Source organism: Protopterus annectens, chromosome 6.part0 (assembly GCF_019279795.1).
Source record: "Protopterus annectens isolate FY-2018-M chromosome 6.part0, PAN1.0, whole genome shotgun sequence".
Taxonomy (NCBI): Eukaryota; Metazoa; Chordata; order Ceratodontiformes; family Protopteridae; genus Protopterus; species Protopterus annectens.
Genome location: NC_056737.1, coordinates 1,759,687,646 through 1,759,710,969, shown reverse-complemented (window position 1 = coordinate 1,759,710,969; position 23,324 = coordinate 1,759,687,646).

Sequence of the window (23,324 nt, the reverse complement as noted above, 5' to 3'; positions counted from 1 at the left end):
CATAGCAACACATTACAGGAAAGACACCTAGCAGGCATACAAGGAGTGAATGTAAAGGCCAAATATTGAAGCCATCGCAACAGATTGCAAGAGCCACTGCTATATACCAGTTACACCACAATCCCCACAGGAAAGCACACACACCCATATACACAGTATTACTAGTCGTAGGTGTCAGTTTACATACACACGGAGAACAGGACACTGGAGGAAGGAATACTCAGCTTACAGAACAACATGCACTGCAGTGTCTACAACACTGCCTGAAATATGACAGACTCACAGAACAGTGTCCACAGCAAACCAGCATGGTCCCCACCCTGATAATCTGAAAGGCCTACGCCTACCTAACAGACATTTTTATAGCACAGGCCTGTAATCACAGTGAGAACTGCAATCACTACACAACAGGCTGCATGCAATTAGTAAATGCTGGCTAACAATTGGTGCAGAGGCCATCACATGGACATGTGCAGATACCTACAAAAGCATCCTGTACTCCCAGTCCACACATGCAATACTGTCATTGCACCCGCTGGAGGTAGAGAGAGAGAGGGAGAGAGAGAGAAAACAAAAAAAGAAAGAAAGAAAGAAAGAAAGAAAGAAAGAAAGAAAGAAAGAAAGAGAGAAAAATAAAACCTGAAACAACAAAGCAAAGAGGTTGACAGCAGGCCAAGCAACTGCAAGCCTACACAAACAGCTGCAACAAACACAGGTAATGTAAAGTACTGCTGTAATACTGTACATACTGTGAACCCTCCAGATGTGTTATTGTTCTGTATCTATGTATATGAGGATGTGCATAGGGATGGGGACATACTGAAACTGTCACTGAAGGCTCCACATACATATGTCTGTGATGGTAGCTATGTGCACATAGCAATGTAGGTTGTAGTGCAATGTACAAGTAGGTTGTACAATAATGGGTGTTCAGCAGTATGTTATTGTGTGTATACATATGTGGAACTAAAAAGGAGTATATATATATATATATATATATATATATATATATATATATATATATATATATAAAAAACATGTGTATACGTATGTATATCGAGATATGTATGTATATATATATATATATATATATATATATATATATATATATATATATAATATGCATATGTGAATACATAGATAGAGAGGGATATAGAAATACATAGACAGATATAGTTTCACAGTGGCATAGTTTAGTACTAGGCTATCTGCAGACAGTGTATAGAATAGATTTAGAAACTTGCGCCTCTGTATAGTAGTGACACAGTGAAGACCCCCCTACATAATAGCAGTAGTTTACTGTGCCTTTGTCTAGTAGTGACACAGAGAAGACCCCTGCTGTAAACCTATGATCTCCCATCCACTTGTCAAGAATGCACATGAAGAGTGTCAGTGAGGGTCTCTGCCTAACATGAACTGGGATCCTGTTCCACAGTATGGGAAGCCTCTTAGTGATGGATCTGCCCCTAGAGTATGTCCTATTCATATGTGTGCTGAGGTTTAAATCTGTAGCTGTCATGCTTCTGATGGATTTGGATTGTATGAGGTGGAACATGTCCATCACTACCAGATTGGACATGGCCTACTACATCAGGCACAGATCACCCCTACGTAGGCGGTATGCTATGGAATAGAGCATGAGTTACGTTACTCTGGCAGCATATGACAGTTGTTACAGACCCTTGATCCTCCTGGTGATGTACTCATGGGGTCCCCCTGGCTGTTGCAAGTGCCAGGTGAGGTACATACCAAATGGGGCATAGTACACATTCATGGGCCTGATAAGGGAGGAGTATAGGGGTACAATGACCCCTTTTGATCTGGATGTGAATCCCTTCATGATAAGGTGGGCAAGGTAGGAAGTCCATCCAACCACTTTGGCAACGTGGGTGTCAAATGAGAGGTCAGCATTGCACAGTGTCACCAGGTGTCTGATTACTTTGTCTGTACTCAGTGGGTTGTTGTCTATGCGATAATATGTAGGTACCTTGTCTGTCCAAAAGGGTATGAGTACACATTACATGGCATGCAGTGTCAGGCCATGACTCTGCCACCAGTTGTTGGTGTCTGTGAGGTCCATCAGTAGGATGTATGTGTCAGCAGGTGTATCACCTATGGCGCCTAGTATGCAGTCATCTTTGAACATTGTCAGCCACTACCCTCCCATGTCTGCTTCCACATCTGAGAATGGTATGCTGAACATGAGCAGTGCCAGGACAAAGCCCTGTGGGACACCACATGTGACTGGCTCTGAGTCTGACATGGCACCTGTGAGGTTGACTATAGGGTTTCTATCCGTTAGCTGGTTTGCAACCCATCATGTGACATATGGATTTACATGTCAGCTGTTGATCATGTATATGATGGCAGAGTGCGGTATTGTGTTGAATGCTGTAGGCAAGTCCAGGTAGGCTGTATGGACTGCTGTGCCCTCAGCAATGGCTGTAGTGACTGATTTGAAAAGGTCAACCAGGTTCATAAGGCAGGATCTGCCCTCTACAAAGCCAAACCAGGTGGGATCAAGTGTCTAAGTCCCCAATGTCTCTGTGTATGGGTACCATAATGATCCTTTCCATAGTGTTGCAGATCAGGCTGGTTAAGCTTATGGGGCGGTAATTACCAGGGTCTGTAGAGGTGCCTCTTGTGTGGAGTGGGACTACTGTTGCTGTATGCCAGTGTCCAGGTACATATGCTGTAGTAAGGCTATGGCTGAATAGCATGTAATGTGCATGTGTAGCTTTTCTTGCAGTTCACGTAGCATGCAACCTGCAATACCGTTGGGTCCCATTGATGCTGTGTTTACAGCTCTGCTGAGGGTGGTTCCCAGCTGGACATCTGAGATGACAGGGAGGTTACAGTCAGCTGGGATAAGTAATTCCACATGTGTGGGTGAGGGAGGGGTGAAACCTGCACTGAACCTGTCTGCCAGACTGTTGGCATTAGCTTTGTGTTCAGTGTAGCGTATGTCACTGTGAACTAACTGTGAACACAACTGAGGGTTCCGACCCAGGTGTGTAACATAGCAGAGGAAGGCCTTGTGGTTATCTGTAGTGACCATAGTGATGTCCCTCTCATTGTTGGCCTTGCATGTTTGTATGACAAAACTTATCTTTCTACTACTGCTGATGAGAGATGCCGTAGCTCTATGGAAGTATGCTCTGCAGTGCAGTAGCTACCATCTGTTGTTATACAATTTGTTCAATGCTGGGGTCCACCAGACAGGACCCCTGCCCTTGGTGGAGAGGGTCATGGTTTCATTTGTGATTGCATGATCCATGCATTCTTGGAGATGTCTGTAGAAGCATTTGTGAAGGTGTCTGCATTGTGGGAAGTGGATTACACTGGCCCGGTGGGCATTAAGGATACCAACTCAGTTATAAGATGTGTAAAGTCGGCATGTGAGAGGTTTCCCACTGTAGTCTTTTGTGTTGTGGGGGAGGTGGGATATGTATATCCAGGGGGATTAGTCTGTGGTCAGATGTGATTAGTGAGGGGTATACTTTCAGTGTGTAGCACATTGTCCCCATGTTTGTGATGATCAGGTCTACTATATTATCTCCTGTTGTGGGAGAGGTGACTAGTTGTTCCATTGCATTTGACAGTGAATTCCAGGAACCTTTGGGCTAGGGTGTTTGGGGGTAGAATAATGCACCCAGTGTATGTTAGGGTAGTCGTACTATCTCAATATGATGGTGTGTGGTGGGACATTCATATCCTCCAATGTCTGCAGGAAGGCTGACTGTGGTCCCTGAGATTGGGAGGGTGGTCTGTAACATGCTACCAGTTGTATAGCAGGTTTGTCTACGGTTATCTGCACCTGGATGGTCTGTGATGCTTCATGTGTTGCCACTAACCTGGAAGTGTGTGTGTCCTCCATGAATATGGACAAACCCCCTCCCTTTTTGTTTTGTCCCGAGTCCTGGGGCCGAAACACATGATACGGGGTATAGCCTGGTACCGCTGGTGTGCTCTCAGGAGCCTTGAATCTCACTTACTGCACAGACATTGAGATTGGTAGAATATGTATGTACATATATATGTAATACACACATGCATATATAGATATCTGTAGAGACTTATACATATACAGATAGATCTGACTGACAACAGATATGTCTGTATATGACTATCTCTCACTCTCTGTCCCACACCCTCACACTCACACTCACCCTGTGTCTCTCTCTCACTCTCTCCCTCTCTCTCCCCACATCTGTATGTATATGTCTACATCTATATATACATATTATATATACATATATACAAACAGATATATATCCATATACAGATATAAATATATCAATACATATATATATATACATATATATATATATATATATATATATATATATATATATATATAGATATATATATTTATATATATACATATATAGACTGTGTGAGGCACATGTGTGCAGATGTCTTGCTACAGGTGTCTGGTGTCACAGGCATGGAGTGAACACCAGTGTGGATACTGGAGTACCATACCCCATTCAAAAACACTGACACCAGTAACCACCACATATGTATATGCCTGACCACGACTGCATGTGTCAGGGGGGAACAGGGTCAACAAGTGTACAATGGGCTCCACATCGATATACACAGTGGCACACTAGTCCTTTAATACCTGTACATGGAATGTGTCAGCGGACATGGTGTGTCAGCTATGGACATGTAGGTCACTGTACCCCTCCACACCCCACAATGTCCTACACGGTATGTACCTCCCATGACAGCTACAGATATGGTGAAGGACACAGACATATGCAAGTAACTGTGTCAATGCACTCAAACACCACAGAGTGCACACAGACTACCTACATAGAGGTTACCACTGCTGGATATACATAGTTCAGTCACACCCATGACAGTTGTCTACCAACCATGGTAACACCTCCAACATCCACAACACAAATTACCTATGTCTGTCGTCCTTGTCACTGCAGTATAGAGCACATGGTGGAGGTACAGGACCCTACCCACAGATATGACATACCCTGTAGTAGACCACACAGAATTAAGAAGCAAGGCTCCCCATGAGTAGATGTCAGACATACCCTGCTGAATGTTATGCTGATAGGTAATATGCCATATGAGTCACCCTGTTTAACTGTTTGTAAGAAGCAGGTACGATCATAACACGTGTCACAAGGGGCAGGGTAGCATAACAGTATGCTGCTGTAGGCCCAGGGCCAAAAGCACACTACCTACCTAAGACACAATGCACACCCATGAACACATTGCAAATGGAATATGTGAGGTGGAATGAGTGTGCTAGTGACTGGGTGCATGTTGTGTACTGGTGTGATTGCTCACCATGATTGTCTGTCTGTCATGGTAGTGTGTGTCCTTGGTGTGAGGCCAGAGACAGGTGTGTGGGGTATTGCGATCAACACATACTACATTGCCATATGTTGTGCTGTGTTACCCTGTATGTCACTCTGGTGTAGGTAGGGTTATGGCAAGTAAGAGTAGTGTGCATTACCAGTGAAATATGTAACATGCATTGTGTGCAGTGCATGTGTTGATAATGTTCTCCATACAGTACCTTGATTCAAACCCCCAGTGTGAGGTTGTGTATTGTACCTGAAACAGTGCGTTGACTGCTGCAGTATACTAGTCTGTTGTATGGAGTGTGCCAGGTACTGTTGCACAGTTGTCGGATGAGCACTGATATCTGGTCATGTACATGTGTATCCCCCAATAGACAGACAGATGCTATATATGGTGCATAAGTTATATCACTGCAGTCAAGTATAACGTGTATTATGTGTGCTATAGTCTGCTGACAGATATTGCTGACATATTTCCCTTCTCCTTTTCAGGGCCATGGTTCACCAGCGGACCCCAGTCTACTCCGCTGCAGAGGAGGAGGAGATACACCAGAGCCTGGTGCGGGATTTCACTGTACTCTTTTCCCACACCAGCCAGTACCAGCAGGAGAGGGCTGCACTGTGGAGACCTGGCCCGTCGGGTAAATGACATAGGCACACATAACCGGACATATGAGCAGGTATGCCATCGCTGCAGTGATTTAATTAGAAATGTCCTTCAGCGTGCATCGGATATCCACAGGCAGCAGCTTGCCACAGGTTTTGGGGTGGCTAGACATCCCCCCCTCACCAGACTGGAGGGACTACTCCTGAGTGTTGTGGCTCCAGCACAGCAGCAACAACAACAGCATACATGTGTAATGATGGAGGCTGAAACCACACAGCAGCAGGACAAAGAGTGTGCAGGTAACATGCCATGTGTATAGTTGACCATTTTGCACACTGTTAGGTTATGCATGTGTGTGGTGTGTCCTCGATTTGTAGCTGTAATCTTGGTAATTATTGTGCAGCACTGATAACCTCATTATCTGCAGTACACCTGTGGAAGCTAACTGTTGCACTACTGAACTGTATCATGCCCACAGCATCAATGGCACAGTTGTGCCCACTGACGATAAATGTCTCTTTTCCGCAGGTCCCTCTGGTATAACAGCAAGGCAGCCTATGCATGCTGGTGAGTGTGTAATACCATTACCTTCACTACTCTGTATACTAATAGTAATAATAGGCTGAATCAGTAGTGCTATGTGTTTTATTGCAGGTGTGTTTGTGTCTGTGGGTTGATATCTCATATACTGAGGTGTGTGCATGTGTGCATGTGCCCATGTGTGCATGTGTGCATGTGTGCATGTGTGCATGCGTGCATGTGCCCATGTGTGCATGTGTGCATGTGCCCATGTGTGCATGTGTACATGTGCCCATGTGTGCATGTGTGCATGTGTGCATGTGCCCATGTGTGCATGTGTGCATGTGCCCATGTGTGCATGTGTGCATGTATGCATGTGCCCATGTGTGCATGTGTGCATGTGCCCATGTGTGCATGTGTGCATGTGTGCATGTGCCCATGTGCGCATGTGTGCATGTGTGCATGTGCCCATGTGTGCATGTGTGCATGTGTGAATGTGTGCATGTGTCCATGTGCGCATGTGTGCATGTGTGCATGTGTGCATGTGCCCATGTGTGCATGTGTGCATGTGTGCATGTGCCCATGTGTGCATGTGTACATGTGCCCATGTGTGCATGTGTGCATGTGTGCATGTGCCCATGTGTGCATGTGTGCATGTGCCCATGTGTGCATGTGTGCATGTGCCCATGTGTGCATGTGTGCATGTGCCCATGTGTGCATGTGCCCATGTGTGCATGTGTGCATGTGTGCATGTGCCCATGTGTGCATGTGTGCATGTGCATGTGCATGTGCCCATGTATGCATGTGCCCATGTGTGCATGTGTGCATGTGCCCATGTGTGCATGTGTGCATGTCTGCATGTGCGCATGTGTGCATGTGTGCATGTGCCCATGTGTGCATGCATGTGCATGTGTGCATGTGTGCATGTGTGCATGTGCATGTGCATGTGTGCATGTGTGCATGTGTGCATGTGTGCATGTGCCCATGTGTGCATGTGTGCATGTGTGCATGTGACCATGTGTGCATGTGTGCATCAGTGGTGGCATTGTGTACACATTGTAAACTGTGTTTCCTGTCTTACTCCCACAGGTTCTGGTGCTGCTCTGGTGTCGTGTAGCAGGGAACATGAATCAGCTGCTGTGGATAGTGATGATGATACCTGTGTAATGGCACAGGTAGGTGTGCCAGGGTCTGTCATTGGTCAGCCAATTGACACTACACAGCTGTCGACCCCATCAATGTGCACAGTCATCCTGCCAATACATCCTTTGTCACCAATGTCCCTAGGTGATGGACAGGATACAGTGGGCATTGACCAGGGTAATGTGGTACCAGTGGCACATGCATCCCCACACTGCAGCCATGGCTAGGGTCCTGACACGGTACCACACAGGCAGACATCCATGGGTTCTCGTGGGAGCATCCGTGGGCGTACCGCCCCTGTCAGACGTGCCCACAATGGTCTTTCAACCCCAGCTATGTTTCGGGCTGTAATGCAGGCACAGTCACATATGGAACGGTACACCAAACAGGGTCTGAGGGAGCTGAGAGCATGTCGCATAGCCATGACTGACAGTATGCGTGATGTTGTGGCTGCCATCTGCAACTTCACCGAGGTCATTGGCAGACATTGGGGGGACACATTAGATCTGTTCCACAACTATATGTCCATGAGCCAGGGCAATGGTGGATGGTTGAGGCGTTGACGTGGCCGTATGCCAGCAACAGCAGCAGCTGGCAGCCGTCGCGGATGACAACAGGGCCGCGGCTGCTCACATAGTGCCAGCAGCAGCCCCAGCAATGCTGGGTCTGTGCTGTCATCGGACCACCCCAGGAGTCCACATGCATGTGGCACTGGACAGTCCCAACAGGAACCTGTCTCCAGTCAACAAACACCTGCTTCTGATGACAGTACCCAGTCTGGCTTGGTACCTGATATGGTCCATAGCACCCCTGCCAGACACAGGTACCATGTCCGTGGCCACAGACAGTGATCTGTATGACCTGGCAGGTACAGTCTGTGGCTGTCCACAAACACCTGTATATGGCAGCCATGAGGTGGGACTGTGTGCATTCATACACACATGCACAGTGATAACACCTAGGGCTACCGCATACACGCACACACTGCATCAACATTGCCCCATATTGTACTGCTGTCCCTCACCAACACACACACACAGACATGTCAATTGGTTGTATCAGTGGCAGACTCAGGCATACCAGGTACACACCCTGTGCACATGATGAAACTGTGCCACCTCCTGCAATCTGTAAAATTGGTGCATGAACAGGTTAACATGGTGCTGATGCACAGGGTGACTACATAGACATATTGTAATAGTATGATGTTGACAACAGTACAGTGTAATTATAGCATTGTGGGTATATACCAGCATGCCTGATGCAGTTACAGTATGAATGTCATTGTATTGTTTTGTACACCCACAGTAATTACCACAGTGTTCTGTCTGCACATCTTTGCATACTGGTGGTGAGGCTGTGAAGGGATGGCCACCTACATAGGTAGCACAGGGGATACAACAATGTACATAGTGATACTCAATGATGGCCATGTCAACTGCGAATTGCATGCTGTCCACACACAACTCTGCAATGCAGATGTTTCAGGATGTTGATATCTGTGCAGTACTACACAACAGGTTCAGGGCTCACAAGAGCACACTAGCACTACAAGGTCACACCTCATACCATGCATAACAGCACCAAAACACAGAACTAAGTATGACAGGAGGGAGAGTGTCCATGCATGTCAAGGATACTGTGGTGCCAGGACAGGCAGCATACATCATACTAAGTCTGGAACTGCTGAGTGAGGGCTCAGTGTCTGTTATTTGACATGTGCATTATTACAGGTATGAACACTTGGGTATCAGGCCAGTTATTCAACATTACGAAGGTACGTGGTCTATACACTTCTGGGGGGTGCGGCTGGATCCAGCCCGTCTGACCTGGGAATGTCTGGGTACTGGCTTAGAGTGCCTGCATATATGCACTGTTACATACTGGAAGTCGTACACCTTGTTTGTTGCAGCATAGTCTACATACAGGCCTGCTGACTGTAGCTTTGTTTGTATGCATGTTTGCCTGTTATGTTCCTGAAACACTGATTCCACCTGCAGTGCAGATATACAGTGCCTCTGTGGATCCCTAGTGACATCTGTGTTGCTTACTGTACTGATGTCCATGTGTCACTTGACAGAACGTCACTGTTTGTCCTGTTTGCATGTAGCTTGCCTGTAACACATTGCATATGTCTTACCTCACATTTGCTCAAGACAGCATTCATATATGCCAGCACTAACAAATCAGGAGCACTACACCCTCACATAGTCAGCTTGAGTATCTTGTTCCCCATTGGCCCTATGTGTCATTACTTAGTATGGGAGTCACAATGCTATGGTAGCATGTGCAAAGGTCACCTGTCGATCTACTCTCAGGTCCAGTTGGTGAATCTGTGAGTCATGTGGCAATGTTACAGCTGTCCCATGTACACAGGCAACCCTCTCCCCTTCCCATACATGTACAACACATGTGAGAGATGCAACCACATAGCCAAACTGGGGGCTAAGCTCTGTTTACACAGCACTGGCATACCCTGTCAGGTGGAGTGGAATACTACAGTGAATACAGTACCAGTCTCCCATAGACCTGCCACGACCACAATCCAAACACAGACACACACAGGTACATTATTGGGCTCTCAGAATAGCATCCTGCCTGAGCAGCTGACACCTGCAAAGCTGACACACAAGCAAACATTACGCCAGAGCAGAGCACATGCAACACATAGCTCACAAAGCCTGTGTGCCAAACAGTGTCAGGCCATACGGCTAGACAACACACCTGCTACGGTTGTATGAGGTACCTCTATTGTCACATACATGGTGGTCCTGCTCCCAGGCTGAACAAGGTGACGGTCCCGCTGAGATGCCCATCGGGCACTATGATCCACCACATAACACAAGCAAAGCGGTCACTCCAAGGCATGTAGAAGTATGACTCAGTCATTGTCTGTGCCAGTGTGTATGACCTCTGACGCACCTCCCTGGGCTACATGTTAGGGGACATAGAGGGGCTATCTGAGCCTGTGGCACAGGTTGGTATGACCCTGGCCTTGAGTAGCATCTCACCCTCACCATGAATGCTGCCACAATATGTAGACAGGATCATCGGTTTCTGCACTTAACGTATCTTTCAGTGACATCCAAAGGGGATCCAATGCCTGTCAGTGTGGGATTACATGCTGGACATGCCACATTGCTTTGCTTGGGACAGCTTGCACCTGTCACCCATGGGCCATTGTATATTGGCAGAGGCTGTTGCTACACACATAGTGCCTTTGTATGCAAGGCTGACATTACATAGCCACCTACACAGGTATCACACGGGACGGGACACTAATAGCAATGCTACTCAACAGCAGCAGTGTAAACCTCAAGATGCATGCAGTGGAAACTGTCCTTAACATGGGTACAGCAATATCCGTGCAGTAACAGACTCCTGGTACAAGGCTCCCAGGTGCACACCATCAGTGCCAGGTCATTCCTGATACCATGCTTGTCATCCCCTACACATGCACCAAAACAGAACAGGGGGGATGTATCCATAGGCACCTCAGATACACACACACCCAGGTTGGTGGCACTGCACAAAGCATCAGAGCCTCTCCATGTGCAACACACAGTGGGTTAGACTGTCTTCAGGTTCATAGCCTGGCACACACCACACTCCCATACCCAGGAAACCCACTTGGCCTTCCTGACAACACTGGGAATATGACGGTCTCTACACACACCATTATATGGTTGTACTGCAACTACCCAAACATACAGTGTGAGCATTATTCTAGTTGCAAGACCCTATCTGAAGGTTTCTTATCATTCATTCCCTGTATTGCTATGGAACAACTTGTTACCACTCCCACAAGTGGTGACAACATGCTGCACCTGTTCATCACCAACATGTGGACTATATGCTCCAGACCAATCTTGTATCCCTCTCTGGTGGGATGACACCATCTACAACCCACACTGTATAGTCACATACCACATGCAGCCCCTGCACAAAACACCCCAGTCATACAGTTGTCTGATGCATATTCCATGTATTCACATGAGGCAGGCTTCGGACATGGGAACTCCTGCAGTTCACAGGTACATATGTGTAGGTGGCACACACATACATCTTGTGTGCATTGACATTACTGATATAATGTATGTCGTGCAATATTGGGAACAACACCCCACACACATGGACAAATTGTGTGACAAAAATACACATGGCATTTGTAGGATACAAACCCCTACCTAACAATGTTAGATCACTTGTGAGAGTCACAGTAGCAGAGTGTATTATTTGCATTACTGGGAGGATTGCTTTCTCCTGCTGTACTTATAGGGTGCTGACATCATCAGTGTTTAGACAGTGGGATATGCAGCATGTTTTGTGTAGAAATAGTTGCCAAAAGGGACACTTCTCATACACATGGAATTGCACACACTACTCCCCCACACACTGGGCACTTGCAGGGTTCAAACCCCTACCTAACTATGTTATGATACTAGTGAAAATCAAACACACATTGGGCACTTGCAGGATTCAAACCCCTCCCTAACTAAGTTATGACACTAGTGAGAGACGCATTAGCAGAGTGTGCTATTTGCATTACTGGGGGGATTGTTTTCTCCTGCTGTACTTATAGGGTGCTGACATCATCAGCGTTTAGACAATGGAATATGCAGCATGTTTTGTGTAGTAATAGTTGCCAAAAGGGACATTTCGCATACACATGGAATTGCACACACTACTCCCCCACACACAGTCACACACACTAGGCACTTGCAGGATTCGAATCCCTACCTAACTATGTTATGCCACTAGTGAGAGATGCATTAGCAGAGTGCACTATTTGCATTACTGGGGGATTTGCTTTCTCCTGCTGTACTTATAGGGTGCTGACATTATCAGTGTTTAGACAGTGGAATATGCAGCATGTTTTGTGTAGTAATAGTTGCCAAAAGGGACATTTGCCATACACATGGAATTGCACACACTACTCTCTCACACACAGGGCACTTGCAGGATTCAAACCCCTACCTAACTATGTTATGACACTAGTGAGAGATGCATTAGCGGAGCGCGCTATTTGCATTACTGGGGGATTTGCTTTCTCCTGCTGTACTTATAGGGTGCTGACATCATCAGTGTTTAGACAGTGGAATATGCAGCATGTTTTGTGTAGTAATAGTTGCCAAAAGGGACATTTCTCATACACATGGAATTGCACACAATACTCCCCCACACACAGTCACACACACACTGGGCACTTGCAGAATTCAAATCCCTACCTAACTATGTTACGACACTAGTGAGAGACGCATTAGCAGAGCACGCTATTTGCATTACTGGGGGGACTGCTTTCTCCTGCTGTACTTATAGGGTGCTGACATCATCAGTGTTTAGACAGTGGAATATGCAGCATGTATTGTGTAGTAATAGTTGCCAAAAGGTGCATTTCTCATACACATGGAATTGCACACAGTACTCCCCCCCATACAGTCACACTGGGCACTTACAGGATTCAAACCCCTACCTAACTATGTTATGACACTTGCTAGAGATGCAGTAGCGGAGCGCGCTATTCACATTACTGGATATAATTTCTGCTCCTGACATATGTATAGTGTGCCGACATCATTATGGATGAAGAGGTATGTACATCTGTTACTATCCATCAGTAAGGGGGAGAGCATATCTATGCATTAACTTTGCACAGGCACAGTGGCCTACTGTACTGTGGAGGCAGACACCAAATACACTGTGGATAGCCTTCTGTATTCCCTAGGGACAACAGTCAGGTATTGCACTCTACGGCCATATGTTTACCTGTGAGATGCAAGTATATGTTGCTCATATACTGTTTGTGGGTCTTTATTGCCATAGCCTTCCCTATCTCTATAAACAACGTGTGTACTGTGGGAGATGTTTGCATATGAGTGGGATCCAGTACTTTACTTATGTCTCTGTTGTAACTTCACTGTGTGCACTGGGCAGATGTCTGTATTGTGGGAGGTTCCTGTGTTAACACATTGAAATGCCAGATATGTGTGTGCAACTGCTGAACTGTGACATGGCCTAAGTGTGTGAGCATGCCCAGTTCACAGTATGTATGGCTTCTTGACTGCCACATCTCATTTATCTAAGTGTGCGAGCATGCCCAGTGTGACCTTTCCTTATGTTTGGATCTGTGGACCACCACATTTCTGTTTGTGTGTGGACGCCATCTATATATCACATGTAGAGTTGAGTATTGGACATCAGGTTGTGTTCTTACTGCCCAACTGCTGTGTGTCTCAACCTAACAGGCATTTTGCTGTGCCTGCAGGGTTGCCATGGGATAGTTTGCATACAGCTGTCATCATCCTTTCCTGCTGACCAAACAGTTGTATTGTTGTATAGTGTACTGGTGCAAAACTTTCACTGTGGTGGACAGTATAATCGGTTTCAGTCCTGTCACTGCTTGTAATGTTTATAGTGAGCACACCAGACTGGTTGAGGGCCAGTTGTGCAGATATGACCATGTTGCATTTTGTTCAGATATGGACAGCTTAGTACATGATTGTCCGGCCTTGTTAATGTATTCCACAACTTGTGTGGACAGTGACAAACAATGGCCATGTACCCTAGTCCATTTGTAATCCTAGTCAGAGAGTGTTTGTCCTTCAACACACATTTACTGGTGTTTGCCATGACATATGTCACAGTTAGTGTGCTGTGCCTCTGTCTACCCATGACATACAGGTGATATCCAGGGTACACCTACCATCTCCCATCCAGTCATCATGATTCCTCTGGATGACAGTCACTGAGGGACTCCCTGGATATTCTGTAGTGGGAGTTTAGTCGTGAGTGGAGTGAGCTTCTGGGTTATGGACCAATCAGTACAGCATGTCCTGTTTATGTCTGTGCTGGGGTTCAGGCCTGTCAGCTGCATAGGTCACCAGCATTCAGTGTTTACATGGCGCCAAATGTCCATTGATACCAGGTTGGTCATGGCTCTATGCATCAGGCACAGTTCACCTCCAGCCAGGCAGTATGGCACTGTGTGGAGCTGCAGTTTCTTTACTCAGGTGACACATGGCATTTGTTACAGCTCTGTGATCCTCCTGGTGGGGTATTTGTGTGGTCATTCCAGTTGCTGCAGGTGTCTGCTACAGTACATCCCTGAAGGGCCACTGTACACAATTGTGAGGCTGCTGATGGATGACTGGAGAGGCACATTGACCTACTCTAACCAAGCTGTGCTTACCTTCATGATTAGGTGGGTATATGCTATGTTTCTGTAACCACTACAGACACATGGTTGTCACATGCAGGATATCTATCACCTTGTGTCCCCAGGTCTCTTATTGCTCCTGATGTACTTACTGGGTTAACACCTATGTGGTAATTTCTGGCCATGTACTGTGTTTCCACAGGGGTTGACTATACCTTATTCTGCATTTAGCTTGTTGACATGGCTGTGGCACCACTTGTGTGTTTCTATGTGTGCCTTTTGTAGGCTGCTTGTGTCAGCTGGAGGGTCTGATATGGTGCCCAGTTTGTAGTCCTCTGTAAACCTGTTCAGACAGAGTCCTTCCATGTTGGCCTGTATCTATGTGACATATATAGCATACAAGAGAGGTCCCAGGACCATGCCTTGTGGGATGCCAGTTGTACCAGGTTTGCAGTCTTCCATGGCTACAGCATGTCTGCCAGGTCAGTTCCGTCCTTGAGCTGGTCTGCAACCCATCTACTTGCATAGGGGTTTATAGTTAGGCTGGTGAGCTTATCTGTACCGCCAACTAGGGTATTGTATGGAAGGGTTTAGCAAGGTCCAGATAGGCTGTGTGATCAACATTCCCCACATCACTGGGCTTGGTACATGTTTCACATGAGTCAGACATGTGTACGGGGCAGGATCTGCCCTATGACAGCCACACTGGGTAGGGTCCAATGTCTGTAGGTACCCAATCTCGTTATTCATGGGATCCATGATCATCCTCTCCATTACTTTGCCAACCTAGATATTCGGGGTTGAGAGGTGATAGTTTGCAGTATCTATTCAGGCACCCCCTTTGTGGTGTGGGACCACTGTTGCTGTACACCGCTCTTTGGGTACATATCCTGTGGTAGGACTAATAGTGCACAGTAATGCTATTTGCTGTTCCATTCTTCTTACAGTACTTGTTGGACACAACCCAGGACACCATCTGGTACCATCGATGCTGTGTGCTGTGCTTTGTGGATGCTGGCTGTTACCTCAGCATCTGCAATGCCGGGGGGCCAGCACTCTCCTGGGATAGATATTTGGCAGTTAGATACTGGTGGGGAGTTTGCAAAGAATCTGTTAGGTAGGATGTTGGCAATGTGTGTGGGTTTGGTGTATTGTTTTTGGTATTAGAGTGCTGCAGAGCATATCTGTGGATTACCACCATGGTTCCTACCATCAGGTAGGACAGCTGTGTAATAATCCTTTGTGTCCTGCACAATTTGTATCATCATAGGTTCATACTAGGCTATCTGCCCTGGCCTTGTTTGTGCATGGACAGACTGTGTGTGGGTCTCAACACCCCTTGCAATGTGCATATTATGCCCATGTAGGGTTTACTTTCCTAGATGTGACACAGGGATGGCCCCCAGTGTACACCTACTATCTCCCATGCACTTCAACGGATTTCTCTTGTTGAGTTTGTGTGTGGAGCTCAGCCTATCATGGAGTGGGATTCTGTTCCAGAGTGTCCTGAGCCTCTGGGTTATGGATCTGTCCCTCCAGCACATCCTATTAATCTATATGTAGAGGTTCAGATATCTCACTGTGGTGTGTCTGCTGGATTTGGGGTTTCTGCAGTGAAGCATGTCCATTCATTCTGGATTGGACATGGCCTTGTACATCAGGCATACATCACCTCTGACTGTGCAGTATGCTTCTGAATTGGGCTGTGGTTTCTTCAGCCAGGCTACAGATGTCCAATGTCTGGACCCTTTATCCTTTTGGTGGGGTACATTTGGGGTCTTTCTGACTGCTGCATGTGTAAGGTAAGGTACATGCGAACTGGGGCATAGTTGTCACGTATGGACTGATAAGGGAAGGGCATGGGGGCACAGTGACCTCTGTAGCTCTACATGTGCATCCTTTCATATTAAGGTTGGTAATATAGCAGGTCTTCCAGGCCACCTTGGCAATGTGTGTGTCACATGACAGGTTACCGTCCACGTGTGTCCCTAGGTCCATGATTACTTCTTCCATACATAATGGATTGCCACCTATGTCATACTTTGTGTGTGCCTTGTTTAGTATTTGTTGGGACATTCATACTCTGAAGTGTCTTCAGGAAGGCTGGCTGGGGTACCTGGGTTTGTGTGTGGGGTCTGTAGCAGGCTTCAAACAGGTACACAGTTTGAGACAGTGTTACTTGCCCGTGGATAGTCCATGCTGCTTCTTGCTGTGGTACAAACATGGGGGTGTGGTTATTCTTGATAATTACTGGTAGCCACACTCCTATTGTCGTGTGTTCCATGTTTTGGCGCTGTAGAGCATGGTATGAGGCATAACCTGGTAGTATTAGGGGGCTCTTCTGGGCCTTGCCCAGGTTTCTGTTACAGAACACATATTACCATTCTCCATGCTGTGGTGGGTTTGGTCTGCATGCACCTTGCAGGTTAGACTTCTGGCATTGGATAGCATTACATCCAGGTTATTATCCCTTGTGCTACCTATGTTGGTGGGTTTGTGTTTCCAGACCTACCTATTCTAGGCACAGTGGGGGTAACAGCAGCCTTTGCCAGTATCTACACAGCCAGGTGCGCTGGGTGCGTGCCATCCCTAGCAGGTGGGGCATCATGTCTTGCTCGTCATGTCAGCCCAGGCTGTCAGCCATGTGTTCCCCCTTGCTAACAGCAATACCTTAGCCAATTATTATACTTGATCTTGTTGTCTTCATAGTGTGGCATCATGCTTGGTGAGGGTGAGATGTTAAGATGGGTCTTCATGTTTGCATATACTAGATGGTGTTACATTGCTTAACACATGGCGATCATGCCTCAGGTGGTGCTGCAGGGCTGCCTCTGTCGGATGCACATACTACACTGCCTGTACATGTTTGAGAGCAGGTTATGTCATGTTAGGCATCCCTGTTACTATATGAGTGAGTCAGAGAGGGGTATCATTCCCAGGGTTACTACTGAGCCAGTGTATGTGCTATGCATATACCAAGCGATTGCAGCCCCCCAAACATCTCCAACGCCCAAGTGAGAACTGCTCTCTCCAAAGCAAAAAACACAGCATCCATGGGACCTGATGGTGTCCCCGGCTGTGTGCTCCACGAACTCAACGAGGAATTAAACCCACAGCTAGGACAGCTGTTTAATCATAGTCTTACCTCTGGATGCACTCCAGGAGTGGCGCACTGCAACTGTGGTCCCACTTCACAAAGGCGGTGCCTCCACCGACCCTGGAAATTACCGGCCCATTAGCTTGACAAGCCTTATCTGCAAAGCCATGGAGAGGATCATAATGGACCTTATAAATAAAGACATAGGGAATTTGCAGACTTTGGATCCATCCCAGTTTGGCTTTGTCAAAGGCAGATCATGCCTTCTAAACTTGGTTGACTTTTTGAAACAGTCACCAAAGCCATTGATGAGGAAAGGCAGTCCATACAGCCTACCTCGATCTGGGGCCTTGATACAATACCCCACTCGGGTATCATTGAAAAACTCATCAGCTTAAATGTTAACCCATACATCACAAGATGGGTTGCAAACTGGCTGAGTGACAGAACCCACAGGGTCAGAGTTGCTGGCGCCATGTCAGACTCAAAGCCTGTCACAAGTGGTGTACCACAGGGCTCAGTCCTGGGCCCACTCTTGTTTGGCATCTACTTTTCCGAAGTACAAGCAAACACAGGAGGGTTATGGCTGACAAAGTTTGCAGATGACTGCAAACTGGGCGCCATAGTAGAAAACACATCTGACACAGATATCCTTCAGAAGGGTCTCACAGAAACGGATAACTGGTGCCAGAGCCATGGCCTAAAGTTAAATGCCAAAAAATGCATAGTCATACCCTTCGGGAAAAACAAGGTTACCCCTAGCTACCAAATAGGTGGCAATGCACTGAGCACAGAAGAAGTTATCAGGGACCTGGGGACCCAGGTTGATAGTAGTCTGTCATTCGACACCCATGTAGCTAAAGTAGTTAGGAAGACCTTCTACATTGCCCACCTTATCATGAAGGGATTCTCATCTAGATCAAGGGAGGTCATAGTCTCCCTATACTCATCACTCATCAGACCAATGATTGAGTACATTTCTTGACTTTCCCATGCTTATCTGTTGACACTCCTCTTTTTCTGCTGTGTGATTGATATGTTTCACATACCACTTTGCTCCAATGAGCTTGATTTCTTCCTGACATTCCCCCCTGTGATGTCACCTATCTCCTACTCTGTTACTCCCCCTTATCTAACTCTTACACTACACGGACTGTGCTCATTTGCTATGTGACAGTGTGATTCACTATCCTACCATTCATTTACATAGGATTGCCTACTAATGCTTAGTTACATGTCTTAAACTCAGCTTCCCCCCTTAGCAACCACTAGACAGTGGCCATGTTGTCTTTGGTCTGCTAGTCCCTGCATTGCAAATCCATGCATTACATAAAACCCACATTTGTGGGTTTCAAACCTTCATTTTTCAGTTTTATATAGCGCAGCCCGTTTGCGCGGGGCTGCACTGCGTTTAAACATCGCCGATCTCCGAAAAAAAAAAACTCTTTTTTTTCATGTTTGCATCGGTTTACCATGCCAATGGCCACATATTTGGCCATTGGCATGCTGTCTGTAATATTTGCACATTTTATTTGGAGCTGTCATGGCTCCATTGTGTTATTTGCAGTAACGTACTCAGTTGTCAACTGAGTACATTTCTGCAACTAACACAACTCTTACATGGGCTGGTTTCAGCTTCGTGGATCGCTTAATCTACCTCATTTGCATGCCTTTCGGTTGCAAGTGGGGTGATTAGCATATCCACGCCCTGCCCATGTAAGAGTTGTTTTAGCTTTCTCTTACACGGGATTTTGGGCTGTTCCTGGGTCATGATGGCTGCATGGAGTCTTACAAGGCTCTTAGACTCCATGCAAGCCATCGTGAATCCTGCCCATAGTCTTCCCTCCAGATCATTCAGTTTCAGAGAGCTGCTTTTTGTTAGATTTTTTAAACACAATTTGCCAAATGCACATGCACTTTTAATCTGCACAATGAGTGTGCATTACTGTGTTTTTTTCATTATTTTCCACTGTTGTGTGCCACCGAAATTGGCATGCATAATTAATAGGATGTCTTGAGGCCAAGCCACCCCTGGCAAAATGCCCCCACACAGTTTTTCCCAGTTTTGAGTTAAATTTCACAGCATAAAAATACAGGACATTAGCTTGTACTATGATTATTCCAGTTTATTTTTTATATATTTGTTAACTGGACAAACCCACTAAACACAAGTGTCCCTTTCAGTTGCAATCCAGAAGCATTGCTTATTTAAATGACTTGTTCAAAGTCATATGGCAGGCTAATAGAGAAGGAAGGAATTAAAGCCTGCATTACAGCAGCTCATTAACTGCTCAGAGCCTTATTTCAGTGTGCTAACTGCCACATTAACATAAGAAAACCTGTATCAACCTCTATGAAGTCTATAAAACAGCAGGATTAAATAGACATAATTTTAGTTTCTATTTGCCCAGACACAATTATTATACATCAGCACTACCTAAAATCTGAGCTCTGACTGTTCTAGAAAAGCTGTCAGCAGTGTATCTGTTAATGTCATTTAATCCATACAGCATGTCTACACTTGTTTAATTTGTCTGCTCAAGTAACACTTTGTCTTCCTTTTATTGCAGGCTACAGTATTTCAGCTTTACTAAATGCATTCTGTTTGACAAAACTATCTTATTATTACCCCGCTGATTTGCCACAGGTTTTACAAAAACAAAATAGTATTTATTCTTCAGTCTAACACTTGATCAATGTAATGTCTAGTAAAATCTTTTGTGATCATTTTCATCATATTTCCTTGTCTCATTATAAATGGCAACAAATGCATTGCTACAGCTAAGGTTGCAGCTACAAATAAAAGTACACAACTGTCTCATGCTGTTTACAACAATAATCAAGCCATAATATATTCAACATCATTTTACTTACATTATCAGTAATGTTATCACTTTAATGCATCAACACTTATCAGAACTGAATAATTTACAGCCCAGACAAAGGCATCCTCATGCATTCTAATTCTGCAAGCACACCTTAGCACATTAGTAATCTCAGTAAATCATTATCTCCATCCCCCAAGTATGCAGGCTACCTTAAGTATTAGACCTTACCATAGATAGCTAGAGAGGTAGGTACAATGTCAGATAGATAGATAGGTAGATAGATAGATAGATAGATAGATAGATAGATAGATTGATAGATAGATAGATAGATAGATAGATAGATAGATAGATAGATAGATAGATAGATAGAAAGAAAGAAAATGAGACAGACAGTTAACGAGATAGACAAGTGCACAACTATGTAGATAAAAGGTGTAGTACAAACCACATAGAAAATGAGGCTGTAAATGTCCCTCTTAAAAAACAAACTCACACTAAATTGTAAACAACAACACTTTGCCTATGGAAAATACTTTATGCAGTACATAAGAATAAACACAATATATTTTGATATTGTATTTTACATAGACATAAAGTATTTGCCTAATCATCTTTAAAAAGATATGTAAAATGGTTGCTGTTATACTACGAATCCTGAAAGAAATGAAAACTCACACACACAAAAAAAGGAATTATCTCTTCAACAAAAATAAGTATAAAGACAACTAGCAAATGAAAAGTTAAAAAAGAAAACTCACAGGAACTAAAATGTCGGTAATAAAATAATTGTCCTCCAAAGCATTTAGTATTATACACATATGTTGCAGCATTAGTACAAATGGAATCTGGGTTTTATTCCAGGACTGCCTACTTTTGGGAAAGTAAGTAAAACTATATTTTTGACTGAAGACAATAATAAAAGTCCATAGCCTCTGCAAATTGCTAGTTTAACTGATGAGAAAACATTTGAGTGGATAAGCTGGTAATTTTAATTGTGATATCAGGGTATTTGGATTTATCTGAACAATGTATTAAACTCTTATGAGTATTATACAAAGAGGCCATTGCTGGAATCAGAACAGAAGGTACATTTTCTTTCACTATTCATGTAGCAAAGAGTACCTCATAAGAGTGTCCCTTTTGCCACAATGATTTGCAATTTACCTAGTAGCATTGTTGCATTGTTGGCAAGACTGAGATCATGGCCTGTAGAAGGTAACACTGTTCCCGGACAACAATTCAATCTTTTCTTCTATGGTGATGACCATATGATGTATATGAAGGACACAGATGAAAAGTTAATGCAGTATTTCAATAATTGCTTACATTAGGGTAATTGGTACATTACTGAATTAATCCCACTAAAACCAAAGCAGTTTGAATTATTTATATCCCACCATCTAGTATCCTTGATGATTTTCCATTCCTAGCAAACCCAGCAATGCCTTATTTGGAGGCAAACATTGCTTCGATTTTAGAGGCCACAGCAGAGTTATAAAGATATATTGGTAAAACTTAAAGATGTCCTGATGAAGAAAAAGGCCACCTCCTTGCATTTATCCAAAAGTGAGGAGTCAGAATCATGTTTTTTTTTTCCCCTCTGGTATTATACACCTCCCAAGATCTGCTGTTATTTCTTACTTGAAGTAATGAAACTTCTTAATAAATGCACATATACAAGAAATGAGGTGGTGGGATAATTACCTGTAGGAATGCTTAATTTCAGTGGGCTACAGTCAAATAGAATTTGTGGGAGTCTTAAGGGATGTAAAGATTATAGTAGAAATGATCTATCGGAATAATTTCATGAAGGTCTTTGAACTTAAATAGCAATGATCTTCACAAAGAGATAATGGAAGGGTCTGAGGGAACTGAACATTTTTACTGTACATCAATCAAATCTGATACTTTTGGTGGATTGATTCTTTGAATCAAGTGTAAAATGCTATTTGTATATCAGGGATACAAGCAGAGATCATAACATACTGGTAGGGGGCATGGCTATGGAAACTGCTTTGTATAGACAGATTGATGTAAAAGAACTGAAAACACAAATATCCCTGGTTAATGGAATTGATTGCTATATGTACCAGGTTATACCACTATGTTGCAGAAAGTCAGACTTTTCATGGCAATGTCTATTTAAGCACTTCTACATGCCCCCTAGCCTTTGCAAAATAATTGTTATTCATCTTTCTTGGCAGTGTGGATAAGGATTCTTAGTAAAGTACATCCCTGTCTTTTGGGAGTATTGTCTGCTAAGTCAATTTAAACTGAATGTGCCATGTGATAAGGTTTGCCTGAGTCAGTTGGTCCTCTCAGCAGCATAACTCCTTAATGGAACAGATCATCAACTTTAGATTAATAAAATCATATCTTAGCATATATTTTGATTATAATTGCAAAGAAAATAATTACTCCTCAGTGATAAATAATGAACCCTCCTTAAATAGGTACTGTTTTACAAATTAAGCAAGACACATTTAGAAGTTGCACTACAAGACAAGAAACTTAAAAGGAATATGTTGCTGAAGCAACAAAGATAGGTGCATCAGTTCCTAATATAATTTACAGTAATTGACTTTGTGATATTACTAGATGCTTGACAAATTGTTCTTATAGCTGCTGATTTGATTTAAGG